Source organism: Schistocerca piceifrons, chromosome 1 (genome assembly GCF_021461385.2).
Source record: "Schistocerca piceifrons isolate TAMUIC-IGC-003096 chromosome 1, iqSchPice1.1, whole genome shotgun sequence".
Lineage (NCBI taxonomy): Eukaryota > Metazoa > Arthropoda > Insecta > Orthoptera > Acrididae > Schistocerca > Schistocerca piceifrons.
This window is the reverse complement of record NC_060138.1, coordinates 1,001,438,778-1,001,462,155: the sequence shown is the minus strand read 5'-3', so window position 1 is coordinate 1,001,462,155 and position 23,378 is coordinate 1,001,438,778. Positions and strand designations below refer to the sequence as shown.

Here is a 23,378-nt window from a genome sequence, read left to right as displayed (position 1 = left end):
CCCCAGCCGCCAGGAGATAAAGCGCTTTCGCCGGAAGACAAATGCCGTCTCGGGGACTACCCGCGCCGACGTCGGATTCTGCGAGCGCCGCAAAAAGTTGCGGGCGTAAAGCACGGCGGCTGGCGCACACTTTGTTTTTGCGCCCCGCGTCGGTTGCGCCAACGGCTACCGCGCGTTTGGCGTACACTCTGCATCGGCGGAGTAGGGCACACGTCTGCATCCGTGCTCCGTAAGCCATCTAATGGTATATGGCGGAGGCTACTACCCTTTTTTTTTTATCTGACACCACGTTGCATTCGTGTGCGCTCGTGTTTTCTATACCTACTGAATCGCCATATACCTGTACAATATATAAATATATAAAACTGTGTGCCGGACCGAGACTCGAACTCGGGACATTTCCCTTTCGCGGGCAAGTGCTCTACCATCTGAGCTACCCACGCACGACCCACGCCCCGTCCTCACAGCTTTACTTTTGCCAGTACCTCTTCTCCAACCTTTCAAACTTAACAGAAGCTCTCCTCCGAACCATGCAGAACTTTGCGAGTTCTGCATGGTTCGCAGGAGAGCTTCTGTTTTCCTTTTCCTTTCGTAGTAGATGACTCTATAATCGACAAATATCAGCTGTGTCTGTTTTTGCAATTAAGAATCGAGGAATTTGGTTCTAAATTTCGTTTATCAGGACAGATCAATAAACACCGAGACTGATTTTTTCCTGTGGCTTTCGAGCAAGTTTCCTATTTATACCATGACTACCTGAAGAGAGCGGGTTTTAATGTATGATGTCTATACGCGGCAGCCCACTCGTATCGATAGATTGGTAGTAATGCTGTATTTTATAGACGTTCTTTGAATTTCGCATACCAAACAAGGGACGAGACGCGAGAGAAAAGTACGACGCAATAAATTTCTTTATTCTCTTAAACTATACAGCCACTGAAACTCACGACAAGCTGCGGCAAGCGTACCGTGTGGACGCACTGCCTCATGAAACAGTGTTTAGATGGTTCAAGGACTTCAAAGAAGGCCGATTTATCTGTGTTCAGCAAGGTGGGCCTGGTGTTTCCGCTTCTGCTGCGACTGAAGACAACATCATCACAGCTGCTGTGATTGAACGTGAGTAATGGCAGATAACATTATGGAACTTCAGTGAAGTTTTGAGAATTTCATATGCCATTGTCTTTACGATTGTGCATGATTATCTCCATATGACCCGTATTTGTATCGGTTGGGCGCCAAGTCTGTTGACTTCAGAACAAAAGGCTGTGCGAATGGTTCAAATGGCTCTAAGCCCTATGGAACTTAACATCTGAGGTCATCAGTCCCCTAGACTCAGAACTACTTAAACCTAACTAACCTAAGGACATCACACACATCCATGACCGAGGCAGGATTCGAACCTGCGACCGTAGCAGCAATGCGGTTCCGGACTGAAGCGCCTAGAGCCGCTCGACCACAGCGGCCGGCGTGCGAATGGAGACAAGCCGTAACGCGCTGCGTCTCTTTGCTGATGGAGGGGATGCGTTCTTAGAATCAGTTATCACCGGTGATGAGTCATGGCTGCAACATTATGATCCTGAAGAAAAACGAGCCAGCACAGTGTGGAAACCGCCATGTTCTCCAATACCAAAAAAGGCGTAAGTTGTCACCTCTGCAGGAAAAGTGATGGTGACACTACATTTCTTTGACTGTCGAGGAATGATTTACCAGCATGCAGTTCCCCCTTAGAGGTCTATTACAACAGCGTACTACACGTCAGTATCGGCTAAACTGAGGAAGCACACTGTCAGGACGCGGCCACAACTTTCTCGGACTGCGTGTCATCATCATGACAACGTGCGGCCTCACGTTGCAAATCATGTGCGGTTTCTGACTCAGTTCAACATTACCGGTGTACCGCATCCGCCTTATGGCCCCGATCTTCCACTAAAGGCAAAGATTCGGCGTATTCTACACTACTGGCTATTAAAACTGCTACACCACGAACATGACGTGCTACAGACGCGAAATTTAACCGACAGGAAGAAGATGCTGTGATACGCAAATGATTAGATTTTCAGAGCATTAACACAAGGTTGGCGCCGGTGGCGACACCTACAACGTGCTCATATGAGGAAAGTTTCCAAACGTTTACTCGTATACAAACAGCAGTTGACCGGCGTTGCCTGGTGAAACGTTGTTGTGATACCTCGTGTAACGAGGTAATACGGAACGCCGTGCTGGATCCCAACGGCCTCGTATCACTAGCAGTCGAGATGACAGGCATCTTATCCGCATGGCTGTAACGGATCGGGCAACCACGTCTCGATCCCTGAGTCATCAGATGGGGACGTTTGCAAGACAACAACCATATGCAGGAACAGTTCGACGACGTTTGCATGGACTATCAGCTCGGAGATCATGGCTGCGGCTACCCTTGACGCTGCATCACAGACAGGAGCGTCTGTGATGGTGTACTCAACGACGAACCTGGCTGCACGAATGGTAAAACGTCATTTTTTCGGATTAATCCAGGTTCTGTTTACAGCATCATGATGGTCGCATCCGTGTTTGGCGACATCGCGGTGAACGCTCATTGGAAGCGTGTATTCGTCATCGCCATACTGGTGTATACCTGGCGTGATGGTATGGGGTGCCATTGGTTAGACGTCTCGGTTACCTCTTGTTCGCATTGACGGCACTTTGAACAGTGGACGTTACATTTCAGATGTGTTACGACCCGTGGCTCTACCCTTCATTCGATCCCTGCGAAACCCTACATTTCAGCAGGATAATGCACGACCGCATGTTGCAGGTCCTGTACGGGCCTTTCTGGATACAGAAAATGTTAGACTGCTGCCCTGGCCAGGACAATCTCCAGATCTCTCACCAATTATCTGGTCAATGGTGGCCGAGCAACTGGCTCGTCAAAATACGCCAGTCACTACTCTTGATGAACTGTGGTATCGTGTTGAAGCTGCGTGGGCAGCTGTACCTGTACACGCCATCCAAGCTCTGTTTGACTCAATGCCCAGGAGTATCAAGGCCGTCATTACGGCAAGAGGTGCTTGTTCTGGGTACTGTTTTGTCAGGATCTATGCACCCAAATTGCGTGAAAATGTAATCACATGATAGTTCTAGTAAAAGATATTTGTCCAATGAATATCCGTTTATCATCTGCATTTCTTCTTGGTGTAGAAATTTTAATGGCCAGTAGTGTAGTTGAGAACTCTGAAGCAGTGTTCAAGAAAAGTGAGACGGTTTTCAAATACCTGACAGAGAATGGCCTGCACTACGTGTTCGAGGACAGGTAGTGACATTATAAAAATTGCATTCAAGTGAGAGGAGTACTGTGAAAAAGATCATATAAACGTTGAATGGAGTAATAAACATTTGTCAAAAAAAAGTTTCAATCTTTGTTGATTAGCTCTTGTAAATGTGAACCTCTGTGTTTTAACGGTTGAGGCTGATGATCAGACGTTACTTGACCGTTGCAAAGATGACTGTACAGTACATATAACATGGCTACACATCGACTTTCTGGCAGATGTACTGAGGCGACAAATGTGATGAGATACCTCCTAATAGAGTGTTGGAACTCCTTATTCCCAGCGTAATGCAGCAACACGACTAGGCATGAACTGAACAAGTCGTTAGAAGTCTCCCGCAGAAATATCGAGACTTGCTGCCTCTATAGCCGCCCATAATTGCGAGAGTATTGCCGCTGAAAGATGTGGTGCACGATCTGAACTACGTCCCATAAATGTCCATTGGGATTCATGTCATGCCATCTGAGAGGCCAAATCACTCGCTCAAACTGCCCAGAATATTAAACTTCCGGACAGATTAAAACTGTGTGCCGGACCGAGACACGAACTCGGGACCTTTGCCTATCGCGGGCAAGTGCTCTACCATCTGAGCTACCCAAGCACGACTCACGCCCCGTCCTCTCAGCTTTACTTCCGCCAGTACCTCGTTTCCTATTTTCCAACTTTCACAGAAGCTCTCCTGCGAACCATGCAGAACTAGCACCCTGGAAGAAAGGATATTGCGGAGACATGGCTTAGCCACAGCCTGGGGGATGTTTCCAGAATGAGATTTTCACTCTGCAGCGGAATGTCCGCTGATATGAAACTTCCTGGCAGATTAAAACTTGTGTGCCGGACCGAGGCAAAGGTCCCGAGTTCGTGTCTCGGTCCGGCACACAGTTACAATGTGCCAGGAAGATTCATATCAGCGCACAATCCGCTGCAGAGTGAAAATCTCATTATGCTCAGCATATTCTTCAAATCAATCTCGAACCGTTGTTTGGGAACGTGAAATCCATGAATGGCTGCAAATAATCTCCAAGTAGCCGTACATAACCATTCCTAGTCAATGAGCGGCTCACTTGAACCAGATGAGCCAGTCCATTCCAAGCACAGCGCACACTATTATGGAGCTACCACCAGCTTGCACAGTCCTTGTTGACAACTTGGTTCCATACCTTCGTGGGATCTGCGCCACACTCGAACCCTACCATCTGCTCTTACCAGCTGAAATCGGGACTCATCTGATCAGCCGTCTAGGGTCTAACCGATATGGCCACGATCCCACGAGAGGCGCTGCAGGTGATGTCGTGCTATTAGCAAAGGCACTCGAGTCGGTCGCCTCCTGCCGTAGCCCATTAACGCCAAATTTCGCCGCACCGTCCTGCCGGATACGTTCGTCGTGCATCCCACATTGATTTCTGATTTTGTTTTACGCAGTGTTGCTTGTCTGTTAGCACCGACAACTCTACGCAAACGCCGCTGCACACGGCAGTTAAATGAGAGGTAATGCCTAAAATCTGGTATTCTCGGCACACTCTTGACATTTTGGATCTCGGAATATTTAATTCTCTAACGATTTCCGAAATGGAATGTCCCACGCTTCTAACTCCCACTAACACTCCGCGTTCAAAGTCCGTCAATTCCAGTTGTGAGGCAATAATCACTTCGGAAAACCATTTCACACGAATCACCTGAGTACAAATGACAGCTCCGCCAATGCACTGTCCATTTATACCTTGTGTACGCGATATACCGCCATCTGCATATGTGCATGTCGCTATCCCATGACTCTTGTAAGCTCAGTGTAAGCTATTTGCACAGTAACGTAGTTTTGTGTTCGTCACGGGGTTGACTGCGGTGAGTCTCCAAATCACCGGAGTGCCGGCCTCGAACTCCACCATCAGAGCGATTCTTTTCGATGTATGTTTCCATCCAACAGCCGTAACTCTCGCGCTGACCGTTACGTGGCTACCGGCGAAATAGAAACGACAACCGTTCGGTACTCGCTGAAATCAAGCATCGCCGCGTGGGATTAGCCGAGCGGTCTGAGGCGCTGCAGTCATGGACTGTGCAGCTGATCCCGGCGGAGGTTCGAGTCCTTCCTCGGGCATGGGTGTGTGTGTTTGTCCTTAGGTTAATTGAGGTTAAGTAGTGTGTAAGCTTAGGGACTGATGACCTTAGCAGTTAAGCCCCATAATATTTCACACACATCTGAACTTTTGAAATCAGCATCCCAATGGTGAGAGGCAAGGGGGCTCACCGATATCCCGCATAAAGATCTGAACAGAAAACTACTACATCCACGTCGTTGTTCCAGGATCACGCTAAACGTACGAAGTTCCTAGCCAGACATTGAAACTAATAACAGTATTGTATTATACAATCAATTTGGTAACACTAAATTTCGAACATACATCTCAACCGTTAGAGCATAAAGCTGTACATTTTCATCGCAAATGAAATGTAGAATCAAATACATCGGTTCTAATTGAAAAAAAGGGCACACATGATATTTATCGATTACAGCGCCATCTACCACGAATGGAAAGCAATGGTTTGAGTAAACCGTACCTATTTTTTGGCGTAGAAGGCGAATATGCAATAAAAATGGGGGTTCCCATTTGAAAATACAACGTTGACCCCGCCCATGGAGCAGTGGTGGCACAGACGTATGAAGGGCTTATTTCAATAGTGGTACAAGTCCATTTTTGTTCATTTTGAGATACAGAGTCCTAAAGTTAAATGAGGGCTGAAAAATCTGCAATTGAGGTACCAGAAATATTCAAGCATATGGCTTCTTGCTAGAGATGAACCTTTCTTTCTGTTTGTTTGGATCATTAATTTCAGAAGCACTATAGGCAGAAAAGTGGAGGTAATGGACTTGTAGCACTATTGAAATAAGCCCTTCATATAAGCCCTTTAGTAATATTAAATTTTGGCCTGGAACGTCTTTTTCGTGCGGTGCGTTCATTTAGAGATATTCAGTTGTCTCAAGTTAAAACAAACAGTCCGCCCATATGATGAAGTGGAGCCGCTGATCCGAAAGAAGAAGAAGACTGTTCTTCTTGACAAGCAACAGAAGGAACCCTCATTCAGTCTCACTGCCTTTCATACACACGGTAGCATAAGCATAACTATGTGTAAAGCTCTGGTCTTGTATTGCTTAGCATTCGGAAGGACGACGGTTCAATCCCGCGTCCGGCCATCCTGATTTAGGTTTTCCGTGATTTCCCTATATCACTTCAGGCAAATGCCGGGATGGTTCCTTTGAAAGGGCACGGCCGATTTCCTTCCCCATCCTTCCCTAACCCGAGCTTGTGCTCCGTCTCTAATGACCTCGTTGTCGATGGGACGTTAAACACTAATCTCCTCCTCCTCCTCCTCTTGTATTGCTTATCTACAGGCATAGTCAATGAATAAAGTTGACAGAGAATACGCAATTGGCCGGCCGCGGTGGACAAGCGGTTCTAGGCGCGTCAGTCCGGAACCGCGCGACTGCTACGGTCGCAGGTTCGAATCCTACCTCGGGCATGGATGTGTGTGATGTCATTAGGTTAGTTAGGTTTAAGTAGTTCCAAGTTCTAGGGGACTGATGACCTCAGATGTTAAGTCCCATAGTGCTCAGAGCCATTTTGAATACGCAGTTAAAGAATATAGGGGGGAGAGGGAGAGAGAGAGAGAGAGAGAGAGAGAGAGAGAGAGAGAGAGGAGGGGGAGAGAGAGAGAGAGAGAAGACAAATCATTATTCACTGCAGGCATGTGCCGTTAGATAATTACCACAGATTCGTGCGTGACTTACGATTATTTTAGGTTGAGGTGTTACCTGTCTAGTTTAGATGATGATTGTCATTCTCGGACATCCCATTATAATTAATGTTGTGATCCACTCACTACGGCAATATTTTGTATTTATAGGCATTAATGATGCTCCGCTATCATATGAGCCTCGTTATTTGCGTATGTGTTGAAATGGCAAGATTTAATAATGTTCTGGAATGTAGTACAAATACGTACACTTCCGCAGCCGGCAATGACCTCGTTGAAATCCTTCTGGACTGAGTTTATGCCCTGATGAACACGACCGGGAACCTCGGACATTTTGTTATTTATATTAAATATTGTATAAGATGACGCAGCAGTACATCCTGAAAAATTTTAATGGATTCTAGAATGTGATACCGTTGGTAACAGTCTTGCGTAATTTCAGTAATTTCAGCATTTCCGTTTTGATCTCTCATAATTTTCCAGAACTCATTCATCTTCTCCCCACATTGTCTTCTCGTTTTTTTTCTATTCATGTTGTTCTTGACTTCTTATATCTTCTGTTGTGAAAGTCTTCTGAATTTAGTATCTTACTCCTGCTTTTTGTATTTTGCCGATTATGTAATGTTGCTTCTTTCTAGCTCTTCCCTCATTTCCTAAATCCATGCTACTGTTGACTTTCTTTTGCAGAATTACAGGAACATTTGTTTCGTTAGTCTGCTCTCATTCATTCGTTTGCCATTACTTCTGATATTTTCCGAATATTTTGGTAGATCTCCTCATTACTCCTCATTTTCCACCCATCTGTAGCTTATTCTGCACTCGTAACTCGTTTTTCAAATATCTGTATTCTCGTCATTTTTTTCTGTTTTACGTCTTTCCTTAGTTGCTTTAAAATTCGTGGAGGTATGTTCCGTCTATGCAACGAATTGAAGGCAGTTTACTTATTGCCATACGCATTTCGTTTCTTTTATTTGTGAAGGATCTTCGGTGGCGATTTCCAGCGCTGTTAACTCATGCGTGTGGTTCAAATGGCTCTGAGCACTATGGGACTTAACATCTGCGGTCATCAGTCCCCTAGAACTTAGAACTACTTAAACCTAACTAACCTAAGGACATCACATACATCCATGACCCAGGGAGGATTCGAACCTGCGACAGTAGCAGTCGCGCGGTTCCGGACTGAGCGCCTAGAACCGCTAGACCACCGCGGCCGGCTCATGCGTGTGGTCCTGGAGATGTATTCGTTAGTTTCCATTCTCCAACTGGCCGATTTCCGGCGTTCTTTCGTCCACATTTGATTCAACACATTGCATCTATCCCTTGCACTTTCCATTTTATGATCAACATATGTGTATGGAGGCCAACGGCCTTGCCGCAGTGATAACACCGGTTCCCGTCAGATCACCGAAGTTAAGCGCTGTCGGGCTGGGCTAGCATTTGGATGGGTGACCATCCGGTCTGCCTAGAACTGTTGGCAAGCGGGGTGCACTCAGCCCTTGTGAGGTAAACTGAGGAGCTACTTGATTGAAAAGTAGCGGCTCCGGTCTCGGAAACTGACCAACGGCCGGGAGAGCGGTGTGCTGACCACACGCCGTTACATATTCGCATCGAGCGACGGCTGTGGGCTGAGGATGACACGGTGGCCAGTCGGTACCTTTGGGCCTTCATGGCCTGTGCGGGAGAAATTTAGTTTAGTTTCATATTTGTACGGAAAACACACATATGTTGATCACAAAATGAAAAGTGCAAGTGACATATGCGATGTGTTGGATTAAATGTGGGCGAAAGAACGCCGGAAATCGGCCAGCTGGAGTATGGAAACTGACGAATGCATCTCCAGGACCACGCGCATCAGTTAACAGTGCTGAAAATCGCTACTGAAGATACTTTACAAATAAAAGCAGCGAAACGCGTTGGCAATAAACAAACTGCCTTCAATTACACTCCTGGAAATGGAAAAAAGAACACATTGACACCGGTGTGTCAGACCCACCATACTTGCTCCGGACACTGCGAGAGGGCTGTACAAGCAATGATCACACGCACGGCACAGCGGACACACCAGGAACCGCGGTGTTGGCCGTCGAATGGCGCTAGCTGCACAGCATTTGTGCACCGCCGCCGTCAGTGTCAGCCAGTTTGCCGTGGCTTACGGAGCTCCATCGCAGTCTTTAACACCGGTAGCACGCCGCGACAGCGTGGACGTGAACCGTATTTGCAGTTGACGGACTTTGAGCGAGGGCGTATAGTGGACATGCGGGAGGCCGGGTGGACGTACCGCCGAATTGCTCAACGCGTGGGGCGTGAGGTCTCCACAGTACATCGATGTTGTCGCCAGTGGTCGGCGGAAGGTGCACGTGCCCGTCGACCTGGGACCGGACCGCAGCGACGCACGGATGCACGCCAAGACCGTAGGATCCTACGCAGTGCCGTAGGGGACCACACCGCCACTTCCCAGCAAATTAGGGACACTGTTGCTCCTGGGGTATCGGCGAGGACCATTCGCAACCGTCTCCATGAAGCTGGGCTACGGTCCCGCGCACCGTTAGGCCGTCTTCCGCTCACGCCCCAACATCGTGCAGCCCGCCTCCAGTGGTGTCGCGACAGGCGTGAATGGAGGGACGAATGAAGACGTGTCGTCTTCAGCGATGAGAGTCGCTTCTGCCTTGGTGCCAATGATGGTCGTATGCGTGTTTGGCGCCGTGCAGGTGAGCGCCACAATCAGGACTGCATACGACCGAGGCACACAGGGCCAACACCCGGCATCATGGTGTGGGGAGCGATCTCCTACACTGGCCGTACACCACTGGTGATCGTCGAGGGGACACTGAATAGTGCACGGTACATCCAAACCGTCATCGAACCCATCGTTCTACCATTCCTAGACCGGCAAGGGAACTTGCTGTTCCAACAGGACAATGCACGTCCGCATGTATCCCGTGCCACCCAACGTGCTCTAGAAGGTGTAAGTCAACTACCCTGGCCAGCAAGATCTCCGGATCTGTCCCCCATTGAGCATGTTTGGGACTGGATGAAGCGTCGTCTCACGCGGTCTGCACGTCCAGCACGAACGCTGGTCCAACTGAGGCGCCAGGTGGAAATGGCATGGCAAGCCGTTCCACAGGACTACATCCAGCATCTCCACGATCGTCTCCATGGGAGAATAGCAGTCTGCATTGCTGCGAAAGGTGGATATACACTGTACTAGTGCCGACATTGTGCATGCTCTGTTGCCTGTGTCTATGTGCCTGTGGTTCTGTCAGTGTGATCATGTGATGTATCTGACCCCAGGAATGTGTCAATAAAGTTTCCCCTTCCTGGGACAATGAATTAACGGTGTTCTTATTTCAATTTCCAGGAGTGTAGTTGCATAGACTATCAGACCAATTGTGTGATTGGATTGAAGAGTTCCTAGATAACAGAACGGAGCATGTCATTCTCAATGGAGAGAAGTCTTCTGAAGTAAGAGTGATTTCAGGTGTGCCGCAGGGGAGTGTAATAGGACCGTTGCTATTCACAATATACATAAATGACCTTGTGGATGACATCGGAAGTTCACTGAGGCTTTTTGCAGATGATGCTGTGGTGTATCGGGAGGTTGTAACAATGGAAAATTGTACTGAAATGCAGGAGGATCTGCAGCGAATTGACGCTTGGTGCAGGGAATGGCAATTGAATCTCAATGTAGACAAGTGTAATGTGCTGAGAATACGTAGAAAGATAGATCCCTTATCATTTAGCTACAAAATAGCAGGTCAGCAACAGGAAGCAGTTAATTCCACAAATTATCTGGGAGTACGAATTAGGAGAGATTTAAAATGGAATGATCATATAAAGTTGATCGTTGGTAAAGCAGATGCCAGACTGAGATTCATTGGAAGAATCCTAAGGAAATGCAATCCGAAAACAAAGGAAGCAGGTTACAGTACGCTTGTTCGCCCACTGCTTGAATACTGCTCAGCAGTGTGGGATCCGTACCAGATAGGGTTGATAGAAGAGATAGAGAAGATCCAACGGAGAGCAGCGCGCTTCGTTACAGGATCATTTAGTAATCGCGAAAGCGTTACGGAGATGATAGATAAACTCCAGTGGAAGACTCTGCAGGAGAGACGCTCAGTAGCTCGGTACGGGCTTTTGTTAAAGTTTCGAGAACATACCTTCACTGAAGAGTCAAGCAGTATATCGCTCACTCCTACGTATATCTCACGAAGAGACCATGAAGATAAAATCAGAGAGATTAGAGCTCACACAGAAGCATACCGACAATCCTTCTTTCCACGAACAATACGAGACTGGAATAAAAGGGAGAAGCGATAGAGGTACTCAAGGTTCCCTCCGCCACACACCGTCAGGTGGTTTGCGGAGTATGGATGTAGATATAGATAGACGGAATATATCTGTATTCTAACCAGCATACAGCTGATTATTATTTATTGTTACGGATAGATTTAATGTTCCACACGTGGCATCATTCATGCTCGTTAGTTTTGTAAAACAGGTTAAAGATTTTACCATCGAGAACCTACATCGGCGAAAGTTTAGGCACATGGGCAACTAAGAAGCGAAACAGCCTAACCTGTCTGTGACAGAAGTTTGTTCAGTGTTGTCGGGTAACACGAACTTGGCCGCGCAAGTTCCCTTTTGCAGTGGATTCGGCTGGGAAAGCTGATCGACAGCGTGTAGCTTCATCCTCCTCTCCCGGTGCAGACAGCAAAGGCGTCAAGTTTTAATAGCGCAGCCGCGAAGACTGCGAACTCGTAGCAACGGCCGTAACGAGTTCTCCGCGGGCGGGAGGAACGCTCCTGACAAGTTCATTAACTGAGGTGAAACGGCGCCACTGAGGCTCCCGGGGAGGCAGCCCCGTGCCACTGGAACAGCAGGTCTTCCCGGCGAGTTACGGCAGTGTGGTTAGTCTCCTCTTTCCCGATAATCTCGCCGCAGGGGTCTACCCCGAACCTGCATGTCGCCCTGTGGGTTTGCTGCTAGGCCCATTGTGTCAGCCGCAAAATATGTTCGGAAGCTCGCACGGAGAAATACGGCGGCGATAGTGTGCACGGAAGCACCTTCGGTTTATTTATGGGGAAGGTTCGGCAGATACGACGGCGGTTGCTGCCTGTCTCTGGGGCGTAGAATGCGTGGCTTTAAGTAGTATCTTAATCGCTTACGATGCGCAGGAGAGAGGATGCAGCACATGCAGTCGAATTAACATAAAAAAAGGAAATGTAAATAAAACTCCCTGGCGTATTAAAACTGTGTGCCGGACCGAGACTCGAACCCGGGACCTTTGCCTTTCGCGGGCAAGTGCTCTACCAACTGAGTTACCCAAGCACGACTCACGCCCCGTCCTCACAGCTTTACTTCCGCCAGTACCTTGCCTCCTACATTCGAAACTTTACAGAAGTTCTCCTGCGAACCTTGCAGAACTAGCACTCCGCTGCAGAGTGAAAATCTCATTCTGGAAATGTAAATAGCTACTTCAAATATAAACAGTTTACAACGTCACAGCGATTCTGCTAGAACGTTTACTTCCCGAAATTCCTTTTTGATTTTATTTTTTCCTCTGTATAAAGCAAGTTTAGATTTAGGCAACAAACTAAAATTGGCGAAGCTATTTTTATACTCATTATTTTACCACCGATAAGACCAGAAATAAACAGGGATACGCACATATTTTTTTAAAGACGAACCATGCTAGTCCTGATTGCAAGAAACTATTCAGGATCTTGAAAGTTATACACTTTGATCGCAAGATATAAGATAAATAACAAATACATACAAAACACAAAACAAAAATTGTAAATTAGTGGGCAAAAAGGAAAATCTAAAATTATAAATAGGTTTCCAGGGAGCTTCCTGTCACTATATTAGTTTAATAGTTTCACAGAGAAAGTCTTGAGGATATTCAAAACAAACACATCCGAAATAAACGTGTGTGCTATTCCCAGATGCTGTTTAAGATTTGCAAATGACATTACTAAGTTGAAAAACGTGTGCAGGCTATAAATCTGCAATATTTTGAAAATAAAATAACGAGCTTAAGGGAATCGGGGTGGACTACTTCCGAAGATGAGTCGTTGTACCTCTTAAAGCTCTCAATGCACGTCAAGGAATATTTTGCTTCACATATTATATATCTTAATCAACATTGGTGTAAATTTTCAGGGTCCTCGGACATCAAAATATAAAATATAGATAGTTAATAAATATTAAATTTTTAAGTACAAAAATACAGTCCTTTTCAGGAACCATTTTCTCAGAAAATATAAATGCTATTTTGATGAAACTTTACATGTGATTTGTATCGCATATTCTTGTGAAGTGTGGGGAGAATTACGCCTTTAGTACACATAGTACATCTATTTTAACACTGTTTGTTTGATAAAGAAATTATTTGAAAATTGTACAGTTTTTCTCTCACAAAGCATCATATAATATCTGACGTACGAACTTCAAAGGTGTATAAGTTGTGACAAATATACTGTGGATTGTTAAAAATAGCTGTGTCACATCTCAGTGATATATCTCTTACAGTTTTTGAGAAACTGGTTCCTAAATAACAAGAAATGTAGTTTTTAGCAGTACTTATTTAAAGAAATATTCTTCTTGTTTTTGTTACCTCAAAACATTATAGGTCCGTAATCATTTTGATTGGCACCCTCCTTTGGAAATTTTGGAAATTTGTGCTAAGGTCTTAGGACCAAACTGCTGAGGTCATCGGTCCCTAAGCTTAGGCACGACTTAATCTAACTTAAACTAACTTACGCTAAGGACAACATCCACACCCATGCCCGAGGGAGGACTCGAAACTCCGACGGGGGAAGCCGCACGGACCGTGACAAGGCGCCTAAGACCGCGCGGCTACCCCGCGCTGCGCACCCTCCTTTGAAGTATTTCCTGCACTCCTGCCTCCTTAGAAGAACGCTCTCGATCTGCGTAGAAGCCCCGCTTTCATCAGTCTGGCGAAGAGCTTCGGCAGCGTCCATACCAGACTTTACTCCAAGTTCATAGAAAACTTTTGTCCCGGTTATGGCTCAACTACTGAATTACCAGGCTGTATCATACACTCCAAGTTGCGTAGTTTTTAGTTGAATAAACGCAGTTTTTGGCAGACGCTCCTGTACACAGTTCAAAGTTTTGTTCAAGTTTTCAGCAGCATCTCATTACTAAGTTCCTTATACAGAGTTTTTATTGCATGAATGACAGCATCAGGAAGTGTGTGATTAAACTTGCAGTTTCACCAGCAACAGTAGCCCTTGAAAACCACACCATGATCCACTCTCTTGAAGGCACAGGGTATTTTGGGGTTTGTGTTCGTTGACGCTTTATGCAACAAGCAAGCCCCTACTGCTACTTTCACAGTTTCTATATCATTTGCATTACTTCTAATGGCATTACCATGACATATTTGAAAAAGACATATTTCTTTTTCTTTAAGTCGGCCAGCCCCATTATTTGTCACTTGTGACTCCATTTTTGCCCACGTAGTTGTGACTTCCGTTTATGCAGCCTTATTCCCACCGTTTTCAAGAATTTCCCTACACACTCCAATTTTACAATTTCATCTACATCATCATTGGCTTTGATTCATTAACGTTCGTGCAAGCCTTACAGTCACCGCCGCCAGGGTATTGAAAACAAAGCACACAACGTTCGTGTACCGATCGTCTGAAAAGTTCTGCAACACCCTGGACCTCCACACCTCCACTAGGCCCAACATAGTTTTTGTCACATTTATGATTAGTCACTTCATTACTACACCCTCGACACTAGTTTTAGGACCTAACCTCTTCATCAATAACTTCACTGGTATCAACTGATGTGGCAGCAACAACACCATGATGAGAGGTGTGTCCACGTTTCTGTCAGGTCCCATCGACAGCTACACAAATTCCATTCACTCGATCGTTTGTTGACTCAGCTTCTTGTGCAGCAATTCTCATACTTCCTTCACTTACGTCTTTCAAGTTTCTCAAAATTATATCAAAGTAATTGGAAAACTTGGTTGGTGGAGATTGGCATATCCAGCATTCCACACACGGCGAGGGATTTATTCCAAAAAACAGGAACTGTCGACTGTACATTTAGACGAGAAAGACATTGTCATTAAACTGATGTTTACCTGGAAAACTGGAACTCAAAACAGTTCACTCCGCTCGATCATAGCTCAGGGAAATAAGAGACGGTAACAACAGTGATCAATAAGCAGAACGCAACGTTACGGGAACCGCTAAACGACGTACTTTTTCAGCTTTAAGGAGTAGGCGAAAATGAAAAAAATGCTACGTAGGGACTGGCAACCTAGCGTTCAAAATTATCGATTGATAATTACCAGTAAAATGATGGCCGTACCAACGTTGCAATGTGAAGCATTTTCCCCCAACGGTGCCGTTTAGATTCTTTCATGGCTCTCACACAATCCAGTGGAGGAATGCAACAGCCGCGGTGGAGAGGGCAATTAGAAAAAGCCTCGGCCATGAATGTAAAAAAAAATTCATGAGCTCTCTTAATGCCGCCAAGACAGTTAACTCCGTCGTAAAGCTAGGGCGACGGCGCGACGTCGCGTGAAGCTGAGCCAATTTCCCGATTAAGGCTACCTCGCTAATGATTCTTCCCCCATTAAAATTCCAATTTATGTCACCGCCTTTTAGAATCCGTGTACCATGGACAGCAGCAAGCTCTGAAAGCCGTCCAAAGTGGTATGAAACCGGAAGTTTTACGGTTGACGACATTTTTCTTCACCTGGTCATAAGAGCAATTATAGGTTGGCGAACGATGCTAATTGCAATGCCGTTCCCCTCCTCTCCGCTTCAAAAATAATTAAGAGTACTTGATGCGCAACTCTCGCCATGGTTATTACTTACACGCTCCGTTCCCTGTTGGCGCAGTAAATTATTTACTTAATTGATAAAATTACATCTGTCTCTGCCCAGTTATTAGGTCGTACACCAACACTTAGAGCGAACTAGAACGACAGCGGTTAAGGTAAGAGAAAAGAACAGTCGTACGCCACTGTTGGCTGGGAAACATGGCAATATATGTTTAGTTGCCAAATCGAAGAAAGTTTTCCTTCTTCGCGCGCAATGGCCTCTTCCCACGTGGTGTTTAAAATGCGGCTTAAAAGCATCTTATGTAAATTGAAGGTGGAGGGCGACAAAGGAAAGGAACTAATGATATCAGCCTGCCTCGGGACTTTATGCGGAAGCAGCGGCGACGAGTGAAAATGTGTGCCGGACTGGGACTCGAAACCGGGATCTGCTGCTTACCGGGTGGATGTGTTAACCACTGCGCCACCCGGACACATTGTTTGCCAGAATTGCACAGACTTTCTCGGCACGCTCCCTGGTCGACCCGCACTGTCACCTAGCGCCATCTTTGCGAAGTCTCTTTCCATATCCTCCATGTTCATACTTTTAGATTCCCACTGGAGGTCGAACGTAAACATGCATCCGCACTGTAGGTTGTGGATGCATTGTCCACCTTTCGGACATATCCGAGTAAACAGACACAATGCATTCATTGCTGGGTTCGAGTCCCAGTCTGACACACGTTTCCACTAGTCGCCGCTTATTCCGCCAAAGGTCCCGATGCTGCTGATACCATTAGTTCCTTTCCTTTCTCCCCCCTCCACTTTCACTTTACACACTATGCATCACAGCTGCGGATCGAGTGTGGTGTCTTTTCTTACGGACATTTCCAAAAGAACAGACACCACTCATTTATACAAATAATTGTATCTGTTGAGTCTAGGTGACTGTGACTGATGCGTGTGAGTTTTATGATGATGAAAGTAGGCTGAATGTGAAACCCGCTGTCAGTGCGTGGTTACTCCCCTCGAATAGCACCAAGGCTGTCTTAACGTCGGACGGCTCCATATCAACAGTAGCACACGTCCTCACTTCATGAGACACTGCGAGATGGTTTCCCTACGATTCTAACTCGTTACCTCCGAGTCGAGTTGTACGCACAAGCGTGCTTTAGCAACCCCGGTCAAAGACGGATAGACTTTTGGTTAACGGGTTCGAACTAGAGAGGACACACGATTTTTTTAATGGTTTCTCTAGATCGTCAACGGCCTTGCCGCGGTGGTAACACCGTTTCCCGTCAGATCACCGAAGTTCAGCGCTGTCGGGCTGGGATAGGTGATCATCCGGTCTTCCGAGCGCTGTTGGCAAGCGGGGTGTACTCAGCCCTTGTGCAGCATATTGAGGAGCTACTTGATTGAGAAGTAGCGGCTCCGGTCTCGGAAACTGACATACGACCAGGAGAGCGGTGTGCTTACCACATGGCTCTGAGCACTATGGGTCTTAACATCTGAGGTCATCAGTCCCCTACAACTTAGAACTACTTAAACCGAACTAACCTAAGGACATCACGCACATCCATGCCCGAGGCAGGATTCGAACCTGCAACCGTTGCGGTCGCGCGGTTCCAGACTGAAGCGCCTAGAACCGCTCGGCCACTCCGGCCGGCGCTTACCATATGCCCCTCCATAACCGCATCCCGTGACGTCTTTGGGCTGAGGATGAAACGGCGGCCGTTAGGTACCGTTGGACCTTATGGCCTGTTCGGAAGGATTTCTCTACGTCACTCAGACGAATGACGGAATGTTCCCCAAGTAGGTTTCTCCCTTTATTTTATTATGTACCTTGCCAGGGCCCTTTCCTACATCTAACTAGGCACATTTCTTACACAGACGGAAAAAAATTGCAACATAAACAATTAATGCAGAGTAACTAAATTTCGGGAATACATCTATCTAAGTTCCATATTTAAGTGATTAACACTGCAAGATCACAGGTTAACGTAAGCATCAGATGACAGGTGAAATGCTAGTACATTAACAGCCGGTATAACCGACGATATGTTTAATGTAAGTATATCAATGAGCATGTATTTTGTAGCACGGGTGTTGGATATCAATTTGTTGGATGAAGTTCCACACCTTTGCGCTCGCTCGCTGAATACAGGGGCGGTTAACGCTGTTTGTGGATGACGCTGGAGTTGTCGTCCGCTGATGTCCAACATGTTATCGACTGGAGACAGATCCGGCGATCGAGCAGCCCAAAGAAACATGTAGGCGCTCTGTAGAGCATGCTGGGTTACAACAGCGGTATCCTGTTGGAAAAGTCCCCCTGGAATGCTGTTTAAGAATGGCAGCACGGCAGGTCGAATCACCAAGTGAGTCCAATTTTGCAGTCAGGGTGCGTGGAAAACCACGAAAGTGCTCCTGCTGTCTAACGAAATTGCACCCTAGGCACAAATCGAGGTGTAGATATACTGTGTCTAGCATGCAGACAAGCCCTTAAGTAGCCTCCTTCTAATCAATACACGGCCATCACTGGCACCGAGGCACAACTAGCTTTCATCAAAAATCACAACAGACCTCCAACTTGCCCTCCAATGAGATCTCGCTTGACACCATTGAAGTCGCAAATGGCGATGGTTTAGTGTCAGTGGATGGCACCTCACAAGGCGTATTGTTCGGAGGTGTCTTATTGTATGCCCCGTTTCATTGCCCTTGGTGGCAGACCATCCTCAGCCTACATTCCATCAAGATAAACTCCAGTAGAAGACTCTGCAGGAGAGACGCTCAATAGCTCGGTACGGGCTTTTGTCAAAGTTTCGAGAACATACCTTCACCGAAGAGTCAAGCAGTATATTGCTCCCTCCTACGTATATCTCGCGAAGAGACCATGAGGATAAAATCAGAGAGATTAGAGCCCACACAGAGGCATACCGACAATCCTTCTTTCCACGAACAATACGAGACTGGAATAGAAGGGAGAACCGACAGAGGTACTCAAGGTACCCTCCGCCACACACCGTCAGGTGGCTTGCGGAGTATGCATGTAGATGTAGAAGTAGATAATTCCCGACCTCATACGGCGAGAGTTTCTACTGCTTGTATTCTTGCTTGCCAAACCCTACCTCGGCCAGCAAGATTGTCGAATCTCTCCCCAGCTGAGAACGTTTGGAGTATTATGGGTTGGACCCTCCACTCAGCTCGTGATTTCGACGATCAAACGCGTCAATCGGACAGAATTTTGAACGACATCCCTCAGGAAGACATCTTACAACTCTATCAATCAATGCCAAGACGAATAATTGCTTGCATAGTGCCAGAAGTGGACCAACGCGTTACTGACTTGCTCAGTTTGTGAACATCTTTATCTTGAATAAACCATCATGTTTTTCTGAAACTGTAATTTGATCGTCTGCACATCCAGATCGTAATTCACATCTACCGATTTCCGTCCCAGTCGGATGCTTTCTCGTGGTGCGTTTTCTTTGTGTGTGTGTGTGTGTGTGTGTGTGTGTGTGTGTGTGTGTGTGCACGTCTGTGCGCGCGTATGTGAATGTGTGTGTTTTAGAAAGTTCGGTTTACCTCCACGAGTTTTACCCGCCACACTTCCCTTTATTAGGATGCATCAGCATGTGTCCTAACAAGCATTCCTTCTTAAGAGGAGTTTTATCATAAATTCCAGAATTGAGATTTTCACTCTGCAGCGGAGTGTGCGCTGATTTCAAACTTCCTGGCAGATTAAAACTGTGTGCCGGACCGAGACTCGAACTCCGGACCTTTGCCTTTCGCGGGCAAGTGCTCTACCAACTTGGGCAGCTCAGTTGGTAGAGCACTTGCCCGCGAAAGGCACAGGTGCGGAGTTCGGGTCTCGGTCCGGCACACAGTTTCAATCTGCCAGGAAGTTTTCTATCATAAATTATTTTTCAGCAATTCTGTTCAGTATCTCCACATTCATAACTCGATCTACGTACCAAAACTTCAGCAGCATTCTTATGTACCACCAAATTTCAACTCGCAACTCACCACTCAAATACGTTCAGAAAGAGCTTCCTGACATTAAACGTAATATTAGATGTTAATATACTTTGGTTTTTAAAAATGCTTTCCTTGCTATAGTCAGTCTGCGTTTTATATACTTTCTGCTTCGGCCATTGTCAGTAACTTTACGGCCCAGGAAGCCAAACTCATCTACTATTTCAAGTGTCTCATTTCCTACTCTAATTCCCTCAGCATCGCCTGATTGAATTCGATTACATTCCATTATCCTTGCTTTACTTTCGTTGACGTTCACTTTATAACATCTTTTGGGGATAAACTGTACATTCCATTCAATTGCTCCTAAGAGTCCTTCGCCGTCTCTGATAGAAATATATTGGCAAACCGCAAAATTTTTATTGCTTATCTCTCAACTTTAATACCTTTTCCATACTTCTCCTTGGTTTCCCTGAGAGCCTGGGCAATGTACGGACTGCGTAACACCGGAGATAGACTACGAGCTGTCTCACTCCATTCTTAACTACTTCTTCCCTTTGATACCCTTCAACTCTTATAAGTGCCATTTTTGAGTTTCACATTAATACTGTTATCATCTTTTAATCAACTCAAGCAGTCCACGGGTGTACCGCCGGTCCATAGTGTCCAACGGGGGCCGTTGGACACTATGGACCGGCAGTACATTCGTGGACTGTTCGAGCAAGAAATGCGCCGGGAGAAACTGAAGAATCACATCTTTTAATCAAGTTATTTTAACAATCTGACCTTTTCTTATATACATATAATACACATCGAAACGCCAAAGAAACTCTTATAGGCATGCGTATTCAAATACAGAGGTATATAAACAGACAGAATACGGCGCTGGGGTTGTCAGCGCCTACATAAGACAAGTGTCTGGCACAATTGTTGGATCGGCTACTGCTGCTACATTGGCAGGTTATCAAGATTTAAGTGAGTTTGGACGTGGTGTTATAGTTGACGCACGAGCGATGGGGCACAGCTTCTCCGAGATAGCGATGAAGAAGGGATTTTCCCATACGACCATTTCACGACTGTACCGTGAATATCAGGAATCCGGTAAAACATCAAATCTCCGACATCGCTGCGGCCGGAAAAAGATCCTGCAAGAACGGGACCAACGACGACTGAAGAGAATCGTTCAAAGTGACAGAAGTGAAACCATTCCGCAGATTGCTGCAGATTTCAATGGTTGTTGTTGTTGTTGTTGTTGTGGTCTTCAGTCCTGAGACTGGTTTGATGCAGCTCTCCATGTTGCTGTATCCTGTGCAAGCTTCTTCATCTCCCAGTACTTACTGCAACCCACATCCTTCTGAATCTGCTTAGTGTATTCATCTCTTGGTCTCCCTCTACGATTTTTACCCTCCACGCTGCCCTCCAATGCTAAATTTGTGATCCCTTGATGCCTCAGAACATGTCCTACCAACCGGTCCCTTCTTCTCGTCAAGTTGTGCCACAAACTCCTCTTCTCCCCAATTCTATTCAATACCTCCTCATTAGTTATGTGATCTACCCATCTAATCTTCAGCATTCTTCTGTAGCACCACATTTGGAAAGCTGCTATTGTCTTCTTGTCCAAACTATTTATCGTCCATGTTTCACTTCCATACATGGCTACACTCCATACAAATACTTTCAGAAACGACTTTCTGGCACTTAAATCTACACTCGATGTTAACAAATTTCTCTTCTTCAGAAACGCTTTCCTTGCCATTGCCAGTCTACATTTTATATCATCTCTACTTCGACCATCATCAGTTATTTTACTCCCTAAATAGCAAAGCTCCTTTACTACTTTCGGTGTCTCATTTCCTAATCTAATTCCCTCAGCATCACCTGATTTAATTTGACTACATTCCATTATCCTCGGTTTTCTTTTGTTGATGTTCATCTTACATCCTTCTTTCAAGACACTGTCCATTCCGTTCAACTGCTCTTCCAAGTCCTTTGCTGTCTCTGACAGAATTACAATGTCATCGGCGAACCTCAAAGTTTTTATTTCTTGTCCATGAATTTTAATACCTACTCCGAATTTTTCTTTTGTTTCTTTTACTGCTTGCTCAATATACTGATTGAATAACATCGGGAAGAGGCTACAATCCTGTCTCACTCCCTTCCCAATCACTGCTTCCCTTTCATGCCCCTCGATTCTTATAACTGCCATCTGGTTTCTGTACAAATTGTAAACAGCCTTTCGCTCCCTGTATTTTACCCCTGCCACCTTCAGAATTTGAAAGTGAGTATTCCAGTTAACATTGTCAAAAGCTGTCTCTAAGTCTACAAATGCTAGAAATGTAGGTTTCCCTTTTCTTAATCTTTCTTCTAAGATAAGTCGTAAGGTTAGTATTGCCTCACGTGTCTCAACATTTCTACGGAATCGAAACTGATCTTCCCCGAGGTCGGCTTCTACCAGTTTTTCCATTCGTCTGTAAAGAATTCGCGTTAGTATTTTGCAGTTGTGACTTATTAAACTGATAGTTCGGTAATTTTCACATCTGTCAACACCTGCTTTCTTTGGGATTGGAATTATTATATTCTTCTTGAAGTCTGAGGGTATTTCGCCTGTCTGATACATCTTGCTCACCAGATGGTAGAGTTTCGTCATGACTGGCTCTCCCAAGGCTGTCAGCGGTTCCAATGGAATGTTGTCTACTCCGGGAGCCTTGTTTCGACTCAGGTCTTTCAGTGCTCTGTCAAACTCTTCACGCAGTATCATATCTCCCATTTCATCTTCATCTACATCCTCTTCCATTTCCATAATATTGTCCTCAAGTACATCGCCCTTGTATAAACCGTTTATATACTCCTTCCACCTTTCTGCCTTCCCTTCTTTGCTTAGAACTGGGTTTCCATCTGAGCTCTTGATATTCATACAAGTGGTTCCCTTCTCTCGTAAGGTCTCTTTAATTTTCCTGTAGGCAGTATCTATCTTCCCTCTCGTGAGATAAGCCTCTACATCCTTACATTTGTCCTCTAGCCATCCCTGCTTAGCCATTTTGCACTTCCTGTCGATCTCATTTTTGAGACGTTTGTATCCCTTTTTGCCTGCTTCATTTACTGCATTTTTATATTTTCTCCTTTCATCAATTAAATTCAATATTTCTTCTGTTACCCAAGGATTTCTATTAGCCCTCGTCTTTTTACCTACTCGATCGTCTGCTGCCTTCACTACTTCATCCCTCAGGGCTACCCATTCTTCTTCTACTGTATTTCTTACCCCCATTCCCTGTGATGGTGGGCCATCAAAAAGTGTCAGCGTGCGTACCACTCAAGGGAACATCACCAATATGGCCTTTCGGAGCCGAAGGACCACTTGCGTACCTTTGATGACTGCACGACACAGAGCTTTACGCCTCCCCCGAGTCCGTCAACACCATGGACTGTAGATTACTGCAAACATGTTGCCTGGTCGGACGAGTCTCGTTTCAAATAGTATCGGGTGGATGGAGGTTTTGGGTGTGGAGACAGCCGCATGAATCCGTGGACCCTGCATGTCAACAGGGGCT

The 23,378-nt window shown here is 45.8% G+C and overlaps 1 protein-coding gene and 1 pseudogene across 1 annotated transcript in view; one reads left to right on the top strand and one right to left on the bottom strand.

The window, feature by feature from the left end:
* The window catches only part of LOC124793932 (protein neuralized), an 881,057-nt gene that overhangs the window by 686,261 nt on the left and 171,418 nt on the right, over positions 1 to 23,378 (bottom strand). The gene's annotated exons all lie outside the window — the stretch shown is intronic.
* On the top strand, positions 8,415 to 8,532 carry LOC124723031 (annotated as a pseudogene).